Genomic DNA, 12,267 nt, shown 5'->3' on the forward strand with positions numbered 1-12,267 from the left:
TTGTATTTATATAGCGTCTTTAACATAGTGAAACGTCCCAAGGCACTCCACAGGAGTGTTAGCAAACTAAATTTGACACCCAGCCGCACAAGGAGACATTAGGACAGATGACCAAAAGCTTGCTCGAAAAGGTAGGTTTTAAGGAGCGTCTGAAAGGAGGAGAGAGAGAGAGGCGGAGAGGTTTCGGGAGGGAATTCCAGAGTTTAGGGCCTAGGCAGCTGAAAGCACGCCCGCCACCGGCGGAGCGAATAAAGTAGGGGATACGCAAGACGCCCAAATTGCATGATCACAGAGATCAAAGGCGACATGAGGGAAAATGTTCTTACGCAGCGAGCGGTTAGCATCTGGAAATCACTGCTTGAAAGGGTGCTGGAGACAAATTCAATTGTGGCTTTCAGAAGAGAATTGGGTAAGTACCTGAAAGAAAAGAATTTGCAGGGCTACGGGGAAAAGGCAGGGGGGTGGGACTAGCTGAAGTGCTCTTGCAGAGAGTCGGCACGGGCTCGACGGGCCGAATGGCCTCCCTCTGTGCTGCAATCGTTCTATTATATGACCTCGGAGGGTTGTAGGCAACGGTCCCTCTAATTTGTTTCTTTGGCCCGCACGCCCCGTCAACGGGCTGTGCGGCCCATTCAAAATTCAGCACGTGCACGTTTTTTCTATTCAAAAGCCGGCTCACCGGATGCGCGGGACCTGCAGCGCTCTGCGTTTCCACGCGGCTTTAAAGAGTGCATTGGTTGCAGGGCTGGAGGAGGTTACAGGGAAAGGGGGGGCGATGCCGTGGAGGGATTTGAAAACAAGAGAATTTAAAAATCGAGGCGTTGCTGGACCATGAGCCAATGCAGGTCAGCGAGCACAGGGGGTGATGGGTAAATGGGACTTGGTGCGACTTAGGATACGGGCAGCAGAGTTCTTGGAGAAGTAACCCTTTCTGTTACTTCTTTATTTGTGGATGACGGCATGTGGTTAAGAAATAAGAAATAAGAGCAGGAGTAGGCCATGCGGCCCCTCGAGCCGGCTCCGCCATTCAATAAGATCATGGCCGGTCATCGACCTCAACTCCACTTTCCCGCTCGATCTCCATAACCCTAGAGTCCAAAAATCTATCAATCTCAGCCTTGAATATACCCAAAGACTCGGCATTCACAGCCCTCTGGGGCAGAGAACTCCAAAGGTTCACAACCTTCTGAGTGAAGAAATTCCTCCTCATCTCGGTCTTAAATGGCCTACCCCTTATCCTGAGACTATGCCCCCTAGTTCTAGACACTCCAGCCAGGGGAAACAACCTCTCAGTATCTACCCTGCCAACCCCCTTCAATGAGATCACCTCTCATTCTTCTAAACTGCCGAGAGTATAGGCCCATTCTACACAATCTCTCATCGTAGGACAGCCCTCTCATGTTGTTTGCAAAGGAAAATGCCACGGTTCTTAGAAGGTCCTGGTGATATTCCCTGCCACAGGACATCATTTTGATTTACGGCATGACTGAAACGGAACAGGAGAAAGTCTTACTGGAAGCACTGACCATGCTGGAGGAAGTTAGGATTGCTGCACCGTTGGCTCGAGTACCTCAATATTTCCAGTGTCTCCCTTACATATAACAACATTAAGGAACATTTAATTCCCAGCTCCGCGTTTAAGCTCTTAATGTGGCTTTTCCTTATATCATTTACTCACTATGAGGACAATGATCATACTGAAAAGAGTGAGAAAGATTGCAAACAAAAACAACAACAACACCAACAACAACTTGTCTTTATATAGCGTCTTTAACGTAGTAAAAACGTCCCAAGGCCCTTCACAGGACTATTATAAGACAAAAAATGTGAAACCCGCTTAAAGAAATGAAGGTGGGTTTGTTGGTGAAATATTTCAACCACAGTGAGTGAATGTGACAAGTGATGAAGACTTGATGGGCCAGAACCTCACTATGTCTCTTATCGGTCTTTATGGGCAAAACTTGAAAATTGCTTTTTCAAAGACATCAGATTCCGAATTATTGTTCATATGAAGATATGACAAACATTTACTTCAGATGCAATAAATATAAGGAGAGATTTATTTCCAGAAAACTTTCCGTGGCCTGAAGGACAGTTACTGAGGGAGCGTTCGTTTCCTTTTAAGGGCAATTTGCAAATATGCATGGCCGGCTCCGTATTATTGCAGCGTTTTGTCAAAGGGTATATCATTATATATTGCAATATTTTAGCAGAATCGACATGAGAAAACAGCAGCACTTTCTGAATGAAGGGACATTGTGATTTTAAAAAAGGAGTCGTTGAGACGGTAAGAGGCAGTGAATGATGTGGCGAGGCAGTGTGTGCAGCTGGAAAGCATACTTACCTGGCAGGGGAGAGACCATGATCAAGAAGGTGGTTCTCCCAGGACGAGGCTAGCCCATTGCACTTCGGGTGTGCTGACGCCTGCGATGTCCCCAAATGCGGGATACTCGACTGCAAAATTTGTGGTAGTGGGGGACTGCGTTCGCGCTCTCCCCTGGCTTTACAATAAAAAATAGAATTTCAACAGCATTCTCTTTTCAGCTAAGCTGTCAAGTATATACCGTTATATATATCGTTTGCTTTGTTTTCAATTCTAACCGCTTTATTCCCAACACAGGGAGCTGTGACACAATACAACTCTGCATAATGGCCTATTCAAATCGCATCATAACCCATCCTAACGCTCACATTTCATTTCATCTTTACACTCACAGTTATATTCATCCTTACTACTAAGAAATTACACATTTTCCACAAAAGATCAACAATTATACACCGCATACAAAAAATGTTTCAAAGCTGCATGCCAACTCTGCACTTTGGCAAAATGTTCAACCTTATTCACTACAGAAACAATCATACAGCACACAACCAGGCCATTCGGCCCATCGTGTCTCTGCCGGCTCTTTCAAAGGGCTATCCAATTAATCCTACTCCTCTCTTCTTTCACCAAAGCCCTGCAATTATTTTACCTTCAAATATTATCCAAATTACCTTTTTACCTTAGGTCACCTCGAGCTGGGGTGGGGAAGGCGGGGAAACATCCTACTGTCGCCTCTGCTTCTTTTGCAAATTTTCTTCAATCTGTGTCTCCTGGTTACTGACCCTTCCGACACTGGAAACAGTTTATCCTTATTTACTCATCACCTTGTATTTATATAGCGTCTTTAACATAGTGAAACGTCCCAAGGCACTCCACAGGAGTGTTAGCAAACTAAATTTGACACCCAGCCGCACAAGGAGACATTAGGACAGATGACCAAAAGCTTGCTCGAAAAGGTAGGTTTTAAGGAGCATCTGAAAGGAGGAGAGAGAGAGAGGCGGAGAGGTTTCGGGAGGGAATTCCAGAGTTTAGGGCCTAGGCAGCTGAAAGCACGCCCGCCACCGGCGGAGCGAATAAAGTAGGGGATACGCAAGACGCCCAAATTGCATGATCACAGAGATCAAAGGCGACATGAGGGAAAATGTTCTTACGCAGCGAGCGGTTAGCATCTGGAAATCACTGCTTGAAAGGGTGCTGGAGACAAATTCAATTGTGGCTTTCAGAAGAGAATTGGGTAAGTACCTGAAAGAAAAGAATTTGCAGGGCTACGGGGAAAAGGCAGGGGGGTGGGACTAGCTGAAGTGCTCTTGCAGAGAGTCGGCACGGGCTCGACGGGCCGAATGGCCTCCCTCTGTGCTGCAATCGTTCTATTATATGACCTCGGAGGGTTGTAGGCAACGGTCCCTCTAATTTGTTTCTTTGGCCCGCACGCCCCGTCAACGGGCTGTGCGGCCCATTCAAAATTCAGCACGTGCACGTTTTTTCTATTCAAAAGCCGGCTCACCGGATGCGCGGGACCTGCAGCGCTCTGCGTTTCCACGCGGCTTTAAAGAGTGCATTGGTTGCAGGGCTGGAGGAGGTTACAGGGAAAGGGGGGGGCGATGCCGTGGAGGGATTTGAAAACAAGAGAATTTAAAAATCGAGGCATTGCTGGACCATGAGCCAATGCAGGTCAGCGAGCACAGGGGGTGATGGGTAAATGGGACTTGGTGCGACTTAGGATACGGGCAGCAGAGTTCTTGGAGAAGTAACCCTTTCTGTTACTTCTTTATTTGTGGATGACGGCATGTGGTTAAGAAATAAGAAATAAGAGCAGGAGTAGGCCATGCGGCCCCTCGAGCCGGCTCCGCCATTCAATAAGATCATGGCCGGTCATCGACCTCAACTCCACTTTCCCGCTCGATCTCCATAACCCTAGAGTCCAAAAATCTATCAATCTCAGCCTTGAATATACCCAAAGACTCGGCATTCACAGCCCTCTGGGGCAGAGAACTCCAAAGGTTCACAACCTTCTGAGTGAAGAAATTCCTCCTCATCTCGGTCTTAAATGGCCTACCCCTTATCCTGAGACTATGCCCCCTAGTTCTAGACACTCCAGCCAGGGGAAACAACCTCTCAGTATCTACCCTGCCAACCCCCTTCAATGAGATCACCTCTCATTCTTCTAAACTGCCGAGAGTATAGGCCCATTCTACACAATCTCTCATCGTAGGACAGCCCTCTCATGTTGTTTGCAAAGGAAAATGCCACGGTTCTTAGAAGGTCCTGGTGATATTCCCTGCCACAGGACATCATTTTGATTTACGGCATGACTGAAACGGAACAGGAGAAAGTCTTACTGGAAGCACTGACCATGCTGGAGGAAGTTAGGATTGCTGCACCGTTGGCTCGAGTACCTCAATATTTCCAGTGTCTCCCTTACATATAACAACATTAAGGAACATTTAATTCCCAGCTCCGCGTTTAAGCTCTTAATGTGGCTTTTCCTTATATCATTTACTCACTATGAGGACAATGATCATACTGAAAAGAGTGAGAAAGATTGCAAACAAAAACAACAACAACACCAACAACAACTTGTCTTTATATAGCGTCTTTAACGTAGTAAAAACGTCCCAAGGCCCTTCACAGGACTATTATAAGACAAAAAATGTGAAACCCGCTTAAAGAAATGAAGGTGAGTTTGTTGGTGAAATATTTCAACCACAGTGAGTGAATGTGACAAGTGATGAAGACTTGATGGGCCAGAACCTCACTATGTCTCTTATCGGTCTTTATGGGCAAAACTTGAAAATTGCTTTTTCAAAGACATCAGATTCCGAATTATTGTTCATATGAAGATATGACAAACATTTACTTCAGATGCAATAAATATAAGGAGAGATTTATTTCCAGAAAACTTTCCGTGGCCTGAAGGACAGTTACTGAGGGAGCGTTCGTTTCCTTTTAAGGGCAATATGCAAATATGCATGGCCGGCTCTGTATTATTGCAGCGTTTTGTCAAAGGGTATATCATTATATATTGCAATATTTTAGCAGAATCGACATGAGAAAACAGCAGCACTTTCTGAATGAAGGGACATTGTGATTTTAAAAAAGGAGTCGTTGAGACGGTAAGAGGTAGTGAATGATGTGGCGAGGCAGTGTGTGCAGCTGGAAAGCATACTTACCTGGCAGGGGAGACACCATGATCAAGAAGGTGGTTCTCCCAGGACGAGGCTAGCCCATTGCACTTCGGGTGTGCTGACGCCTGCGATGTCCCCAAATGCGGGATACTCGACTGCAAAATTTGTGGTAGTGGGGGACTGCGTTCGCGCTCTCCCCTGGCTTTACAATAAAAAATAGAATTTCAACAGCATTCTCTTTTCAACTAAGCTGTCAAATATATATACCGTTATATATATCGTTTGCTTTGTTTTCAATTCTAACTGCGCTTTATTCCCAACACAGGGAGCTGTGACACAATACAACTCTGCATAATGGCCTATTCAAATCGCATCATAACCCATCCTAACGCTCACATTTCATTTCATCTTTACACTCACAGTTATATTCATCCTTACTACTAAGAAATTACACATTTTCCACAAAAGATCAACAATTATACACCGCATACAAAAAATGTTTCAAAGCTGCATGCCAACTCTGCACTTTGGCAAAATGTTCAACCTTATTCACTACAGAAACAATCATACAGCACACAACCAGGCCATTCGGCCCATCGTGTCTCTGCCGGCTCTTTCAAAGGGCTATCCAATTAATCCTACTCCTCTCTTCTTTCACCAAAGCCCTGCAATTATTTTACCTTCAAATATTATCCAAATTACCTTTTTACCTTAGGTCACCTCGAGCTGGGGTGGGGAAGGCGGGGAAACATCCTACTGTCGCCTCTGCTTCTTTTGCAAATTTTCTTCAATCTGTGTCTCCTGGTTACTGACCCTTCCGACACTGGAAACAGTTTATCCTTATTTACTCATCATCTTGTATTTATATAGCGTCTTTAACATAGTGAAACGTCCCAAGGCACTCCACAGGAGTGTTAGCAAACTAAATTTGACACCCAGCCGCACAAGGAGACATTAGGACAGATGACCAAAAGCTTGCTCGAAAAGGTAGGTTTTAAGGAGCGTCTGAAAGGAGGAGAGAGAGAGAGGCGGAGAGGTTTCGGGAGGGAATTCCAGAGTTTAGGGCCTAGGCAGCTGAAAGCACGCCCGCCACCGGTGGAGCGAATAAAGTAGGGGATACGCAAGACGCCCAAATTGCATGATCACAGAGATCAAAGGCGACATGAGGGAAAATGTTCTTACGCAGCGAGCGGTTAGCATCTGGAAATCACTGCTTGAAAGGGTGCTGGAGACAAATTCAATTGTGGCTTTCAGAAGAGAATTGGGTAAGTACCTGAAAGAAAAGAATTTGCAGGGCTACGGGGAAAAGGCAGGGGGGTGGGACTAGCTGAAGTGCTCTTGCAGAGAGTCGGCACGGGCTCGACGGGCCGAATGGCCTCCCTCTGTGCTGCAATCGTTCTATTATATGACCTCGGAGGGTTGTAGGCAACGGTCCCTCTAATTTGTTTCTTTGGCCCGCACGCCCCGTCAACGGGCTGTGCGGCCCATTCAAAATTCAGCACGTGCACGTTTTTTCTATTCAAAAGCCGGCTCACCGGATGCGCGGGACCTGCAGCGCTCTGCGTTTCCACGCGGCTTTAAAGAGTGCATTGGTTGCAGGGCTGGAGGAGGTTACAGGGAAAGGGGGGGCGATGCCGTGGAGGGATTTGAAAACAAGAGAATTTAAAAATCGAGGCGTTGCTGGACCATGAGCCAATGCAGGTCAGCGAGCACAGGGGGTGATGGGTAAATGGGACTTGGTGCGACTTAGGATACGGGCAGCAGAGTTCTTGGAGAAGTAACCCTTTCTGTTACTTCTTTATTTGTGGATGACGGCATGTGGTTAAGAAATAAGAAATAAGAGCAGGAGTAGGCCATGCGGCCCCTCGAGCCGGCTCCGCCATTCAATAAGATCATGGCCGGTCATCGACCTCAACTCCACTTTCCCGCTCGATCTCCATAACCCTAGAGTCCAAAAATCTATCAATCTCAGCCTTGAATATACCCAAAGACTCGGCATTCACAGCCCTCTGGGGCAGAGAACTCCAAAGGTTCACAACCTTCTGAGTGAAGAAATTCCTCCTCATCTCGGTCTTAAATGGCCTACCCCTTATCCTGAGACTATGCCCCCTAGTTCTAGACACTCCAGCCAGGGGAAACAACCTCTCAGTATCTACCCTGCCAACCCCCTTCAATGAGATCACCTCTCATTCTTCTAAACTGCCGAGAGTATAGGCCCATTCTACACAATCTCTCATCGTAGGACAGCCCTCTCATGTTGTTTGCAAAGGAAAATGCCACGGTTCTTAGAAGGTCCTGGTGATATTCCCTGCCACAGGACATCATTTTGATTTACGGCATGACTGAAACGGAACAGGAGAAAGTCTTACTGGAAGCACTGACCATGCTGGAGGAAGTTAGGATTGCTGCACCGTTGGCTCGAGTACCTCAATATTTCCAGTGTCTCCCTTACATATAACAACATTAAGGAACATTTAATTCCCAGCTCCGCGTTTAAGCTCTTAATGTGGCTTTTCCTTATATCATTTACTCACTATGAGGACAATGATCATACTGAAAAGAGTGAGAAAGATTGCAAACAAAAACAACAACAACACCAACAACAACTTGTCTTTATATAGCGTCTTTAACGTAGTAAAAACGTCCCAAGGCCCTTCACAGGACTATTATAAGACAAAAAATGTGAAACCCGCTTAAAGAAATGAAGGTGGGTTTGTTGGTGAAATATTTCAACCACAGTGAGTGAATGTGACAAGTGATGAAGACTTGATGGGCCAGAACCTCACTATGTCTCTTATCGGTCTTTATGGGCAAAACTTGAAAATTGCTTTTTCAAAGACATCAGATTCCGAATTATTGTTCATATGAAGATATGACAAACATTTACTTCAGATGCAATAAATATAAGGAGAGATTTATTTCCAGAAAACTTTCCGTGGCCTGAAGGACAGTTACTGAGGGAGCGTTCGTTTCCTTTTAAGGGCAATTTGCAAATATGCATGGCCGGCTCCGTATTATTGCAGCGTTTTGTCAAAGGGTATATCATTATATATTGCAATATTTTAGCAGAATCGACATGAGAAAACAGCAGCACTTTCTGAATGAAGGGACATTGTGATTTTAAAAAAGGAGTCGTTGAGACGGTAAGAGGCAGTGAATGATGTGGCGAGGCAGTGTGTGCAGCTGGAAAGCATACTTACCTGGCAGGGGAGAGACCATGATCAAGAAGGTGGTTCTCCCAGGACGAGGCTAGCCCATTGCACTTCGGGTGTGCTGACGCCTGCGATGTCCCCAAATGCGGGATACTCGACTGCAAAATTTGTGGTAGTGGGGGACTGCGTTCGCGCTCTCCCCTGGCTTTACAATAAAAAATAGAATTTCAACAGCATTCTCTTTTCAGCTAAGCTGTCAAGTATATACCGTTATATATATCGTTTGCTTTGTTTTCAATTCTAACCGCTTTATTCCCAACACAGGGAGCTGTGACACAATACAACTCTGCATAATGGCCTATTCAAATCGCATCATAACCCATCCTAACGCTCACATTTCATTTCATCTTTACACTCACAGTTATATTCATCCTTACTACTAAGAAATTACACATTTTCCACAAAAGATCAACAATTATACACCGCATACAAAAAATGTTTCAAAGCTGCATGCCAACTCTGCACTTTGGCAAAATGTTCAACCTTATTCACTACAGAAACAATCATACAGCACACAACCAGGCCATTCGGCCCATCGTGTCTCTGCCGGCTCTTTCAAAGGGCTATCCAATTAATCCTACTCCTCTCTTCTTTCACCAAAGCCCTGCAATTATTTTACCTTCAAATATTATCCAAATTACCTTTTTACCTTAGGTCACCTCGAGCTGGGGTGGGGAAGGCGGGGAAACATCCTACTGTCGCCTCTGCTTCTTTTGCAAATTTTCTTCAATCTGTGTCTCCTGGTTACTGACCCTTCCGACACTGGAAACAGTTTATCCTTATTTACTCATCACCTTGTATTTATATAGCGTCTTTAACATAGTGAAACGTCCCAAGGCACTCCACAGGAGTGTTAGCAAACTAAATTTGACACCCAGCCGCACAAGGAGACATTAGGACAGATGACCAAAAGCTTGCTCGAAAAGGTAGGTTTTAAGGAGCGTCTGAAAGGAGGAGAGAGAGAGAGGCGGAGAGGTTTCGGGAGGGAATTCCAGAGTTTAGGGCCTAGGCAGCTGAAAGCACGCCCGCCACCGGCGGAGCGAATAAAGTAGGGGATACGCAAGACGCCCAAATTGCATGATCACAGAGATCAAAGGCGACATGAGGGAAAATGTTCTTACGCAGCGAGCGGTTAGCATCTGGAAATCACTGCTTGAAAGGGTGCTGGAGACAAATTCAATTGTGGCTTTCAGAAGAGAATTGGGTAAGTACCTGAAAGAAAAGAATTTGCAGGGCTACGGGGAAAAGGCAGGGGGGTGGGACTAGCTGAAGTGCTCTTGCAGAGAGTCGGCACGGGCTCGACGGGCCGAATGGCCTCCCTCTGTGCTGCAATCGTTCTATTATATGACCTCGGAGGGTTGTAGGCAACGGTCCCTCTAATTTGTTTCTTTGGCCCGCACGCCCCGTCAACGGGCTGTGCGGCCCATTCAAAATTCAGCACGTGCACGTTTTTTCTATTCAAAAGCCGGCTCACCGGATGCGCGGGACCTGCAGCGCTCTGCGTTTCCACGCGGCTTTAAAGAGTGCATTGGTTGCAGGGCTGGAGGAGGTTACAGGGAAAGGGGGGGGCGATGCCGTGGAGGGATTTGAAAACAAGAGAATTTAAAAATCGAGGCATTGCTGGACCATGAGCCAATGCAGGTCAGCGAGCACAGGGGGTGATGGGTAAATGGGACTTGGTGCGACTTAGGATACGGGCAGCAGAGTTCTTGGAGAAGTAACCCTTTCTGTTACTTCTTTATTTGTGGATGACGGCATGTGGTTAAGAAATAAGAAATAAGAGCAGGAGTAGGCCATGCGGCCCCTCGAGCCGGCTCCGCCATTCAATAAGATCATGGCCGGTCATCGACCTCAACTCCACTTTCCCGCTCGATCTCCATAACCCTAGAGTCCAAAAATCTATCAATCTCAGCCTTGAATATACCCAAAGACTCGGCATTCACAGCCCTCTGGGGCAGAGAACTCCAAAGGTTCACAACCTTCTGAGTGAAGAAATTCCTCCTCATCTCGGTCTTAAATGGCCTACCCCTTATCCTGAGACTATGCCCCCTAGTTCTAGACACTCCAGCCAGGGGAAACAACCTCTCAGTATCTACCCTGCCAACCCCCTTCAATGAGATCACCTCTCATTCTTCTAAACTGCCGAGAGTATAGGCCCATTCTACACAATCTCTCATCGTAGGACAGCCCTCTCATGTTGTTTGCAAAGGAAAATGCCACGGTTCTTAGAAGGTCCTGGTGATATTCCCTGCCACAGGACATCATTTTGATTTACGGCATGACTGAAACGGAACAGGAGAAAGTCTTACTGGAAGCACTGACCATGCTGGAGGAAGTTAGGATTGCTGCACCGTTGGCTCGAGTACCTCAATATTTCCAGTGTCTCCCTTACATATAACAACATTAAGGAACATTTAATTCCCAGCTCCGCGTTTAAGCTCTTAATGTGGCTTTTCCTTATATCATTTACTCACTATGAGGACAATGATCATACTGAAAAGAGTGAGAAAGATTGCAAACAAAAACAACAACAACACCAACAACAACTTGTCTTTATATAGCGTCTTTAACGTAGTAAAAACGTCCCAAGGCCCTTCACAGGACTATTATAAGACAAAAAATGTGAAACCCGCTTAAAGAAATGAAGGTGGGTTTGTTGGTGAAATATTTCAACCACAGTGAGTGAATGTGACAAGTGATGAAGACTTGATGGGCCAGAACCTCACTATGTCTCTTATCGGTCTTTATGGGCAAAACTTGAAAATTGCTTTTTCAAAGACATCAGATTCCGAATTATTGTTCATATGAAGATATGACAAACATTTACTTCAGATGCAATAAATATAAGGAGAGATTTATTTCCAGAAAACTTTCCGTGGCCTGAAGGACAGTTACTGAGGGAGCGTTCGTTTCCTTTTAAGGGCAATATGCAAATATGCATGGCCGGCTCTGTATTATTGCAGCGTTTTGTCAAAGGGTATATCATTATATATTGCAATATTTTAGCAGAATCGACATGAGAAAACAGCAGCACTTTCTGAATGAAGGGACATTGTGATTTTAAAAAAGGAGTCGTTGAGACGGTAAGAGGTAGTGAATGATGTGGCGAGGCAGTGTGTGCAGCTGGAAAGCATACTTACCTGGCAGGGGAGACACCATGATCAAGAAGGTGGTTCTCCCAGGACGAGGCTAGCCCATTGCACTTCGGGTGTGCTGACGCCTGCGATGTCCCCAAATGCGGGATACTCGACTGCAAAATTTGTGGTAGTGGGGGACTGCGTTCGCGCTCTCCCCTGGCTTTACAATAAAAAATAGAATTTCAACAGCATTCTCTTTTCAACTAAGCTGTCAAATATATATACCGTTATATATATCGTTTGCTTTGTTTTCAATTCTAACTGCGCTTTATTCCCAACACAGGGAGCTGTGACACAATACAACTCTGCATAATGGCCTATTCAAATCGCATCATAACCCATCCTAACGCTCACATTTCATTTCATCTTTACACTCACAGTTATATTCATCCTTACTACTAAGAAATTACACATTTTCCACAAAAGATCAACAATTATACACCGCATACAAAAAATGTTTCAAAGCT

General features: G+C 45.5%; 4 non-coding genes across 4 annotated transcripts; all 4 read left to right on the top strand.

Moving 5' to 3' along the window:
* The first annotated feature begins 2,336 nt into the window (after positions 1 to 2,336).
* On the top strand, positions 2,337 to 2,500 carry LOC147080630 (U1 spliceosomal RNA). The gene has a single exon (XR_015077182.1). It is a non-coding gene; the product is annotated as a U1 spliceosomal RNA (small nuclear RNA).
* A 2,988-nt stretch (positions 2,501 to 5,488) lies between these two features.
* LOC147080631 (U1 spliceosomal RNA) lies at positions 5,489 to 5,652 on the top strand. The gene has a single exon (XR_015077177.1). It is a non-coding gene; the product is annotated as a U1 spliceosomal RNA (small nuclear RNA).
* A 2,991-nt stretch (positions 5,653 to 8,643) lies between these two features.
* On the top strand, positions 8,644 to 8,807 carry LOC147080632 (U1 spliceosomal RNA). Its single transcript, XR_015077183.1, has one exon. It is a non-coding gene; the product is annotated as a U1 spliceosomal RNA (small nuclear RNA).
* Positions 8,808 to 11,795: 2,988 nt separating this feature from the next.
* LOC147080633 (U1 spliceosomal RNA) lies at positions 11,796 to 11,959 on the top strand. Its single transcript, XR_015077178.1, has one exon. It is a non-coding gene; the product is annotated as a U1 spliceosomal RNA (small nuclear RNA).
* Positions 11,960 to 12,267: the final 308 nt, after the last annotated feature.

The sequence above is a fragment of the Somniosus microcephalus genome, unplaced genomic scaffold, assembly GCF_052327205.1.
Source record: "Somniosus microcephalus isolate GS21.2 unplaced genomic scaffold, FLI_Smic_1.0 scaffold1374, whole genome shotgun sequence".
Classification (NCBI taxonomy): Eukaryota; Metazoa; Chordata; class Chondrichthyes; order Squaliformes; family Somniosidae; genus Somniosus; species Somniosus microcephalus.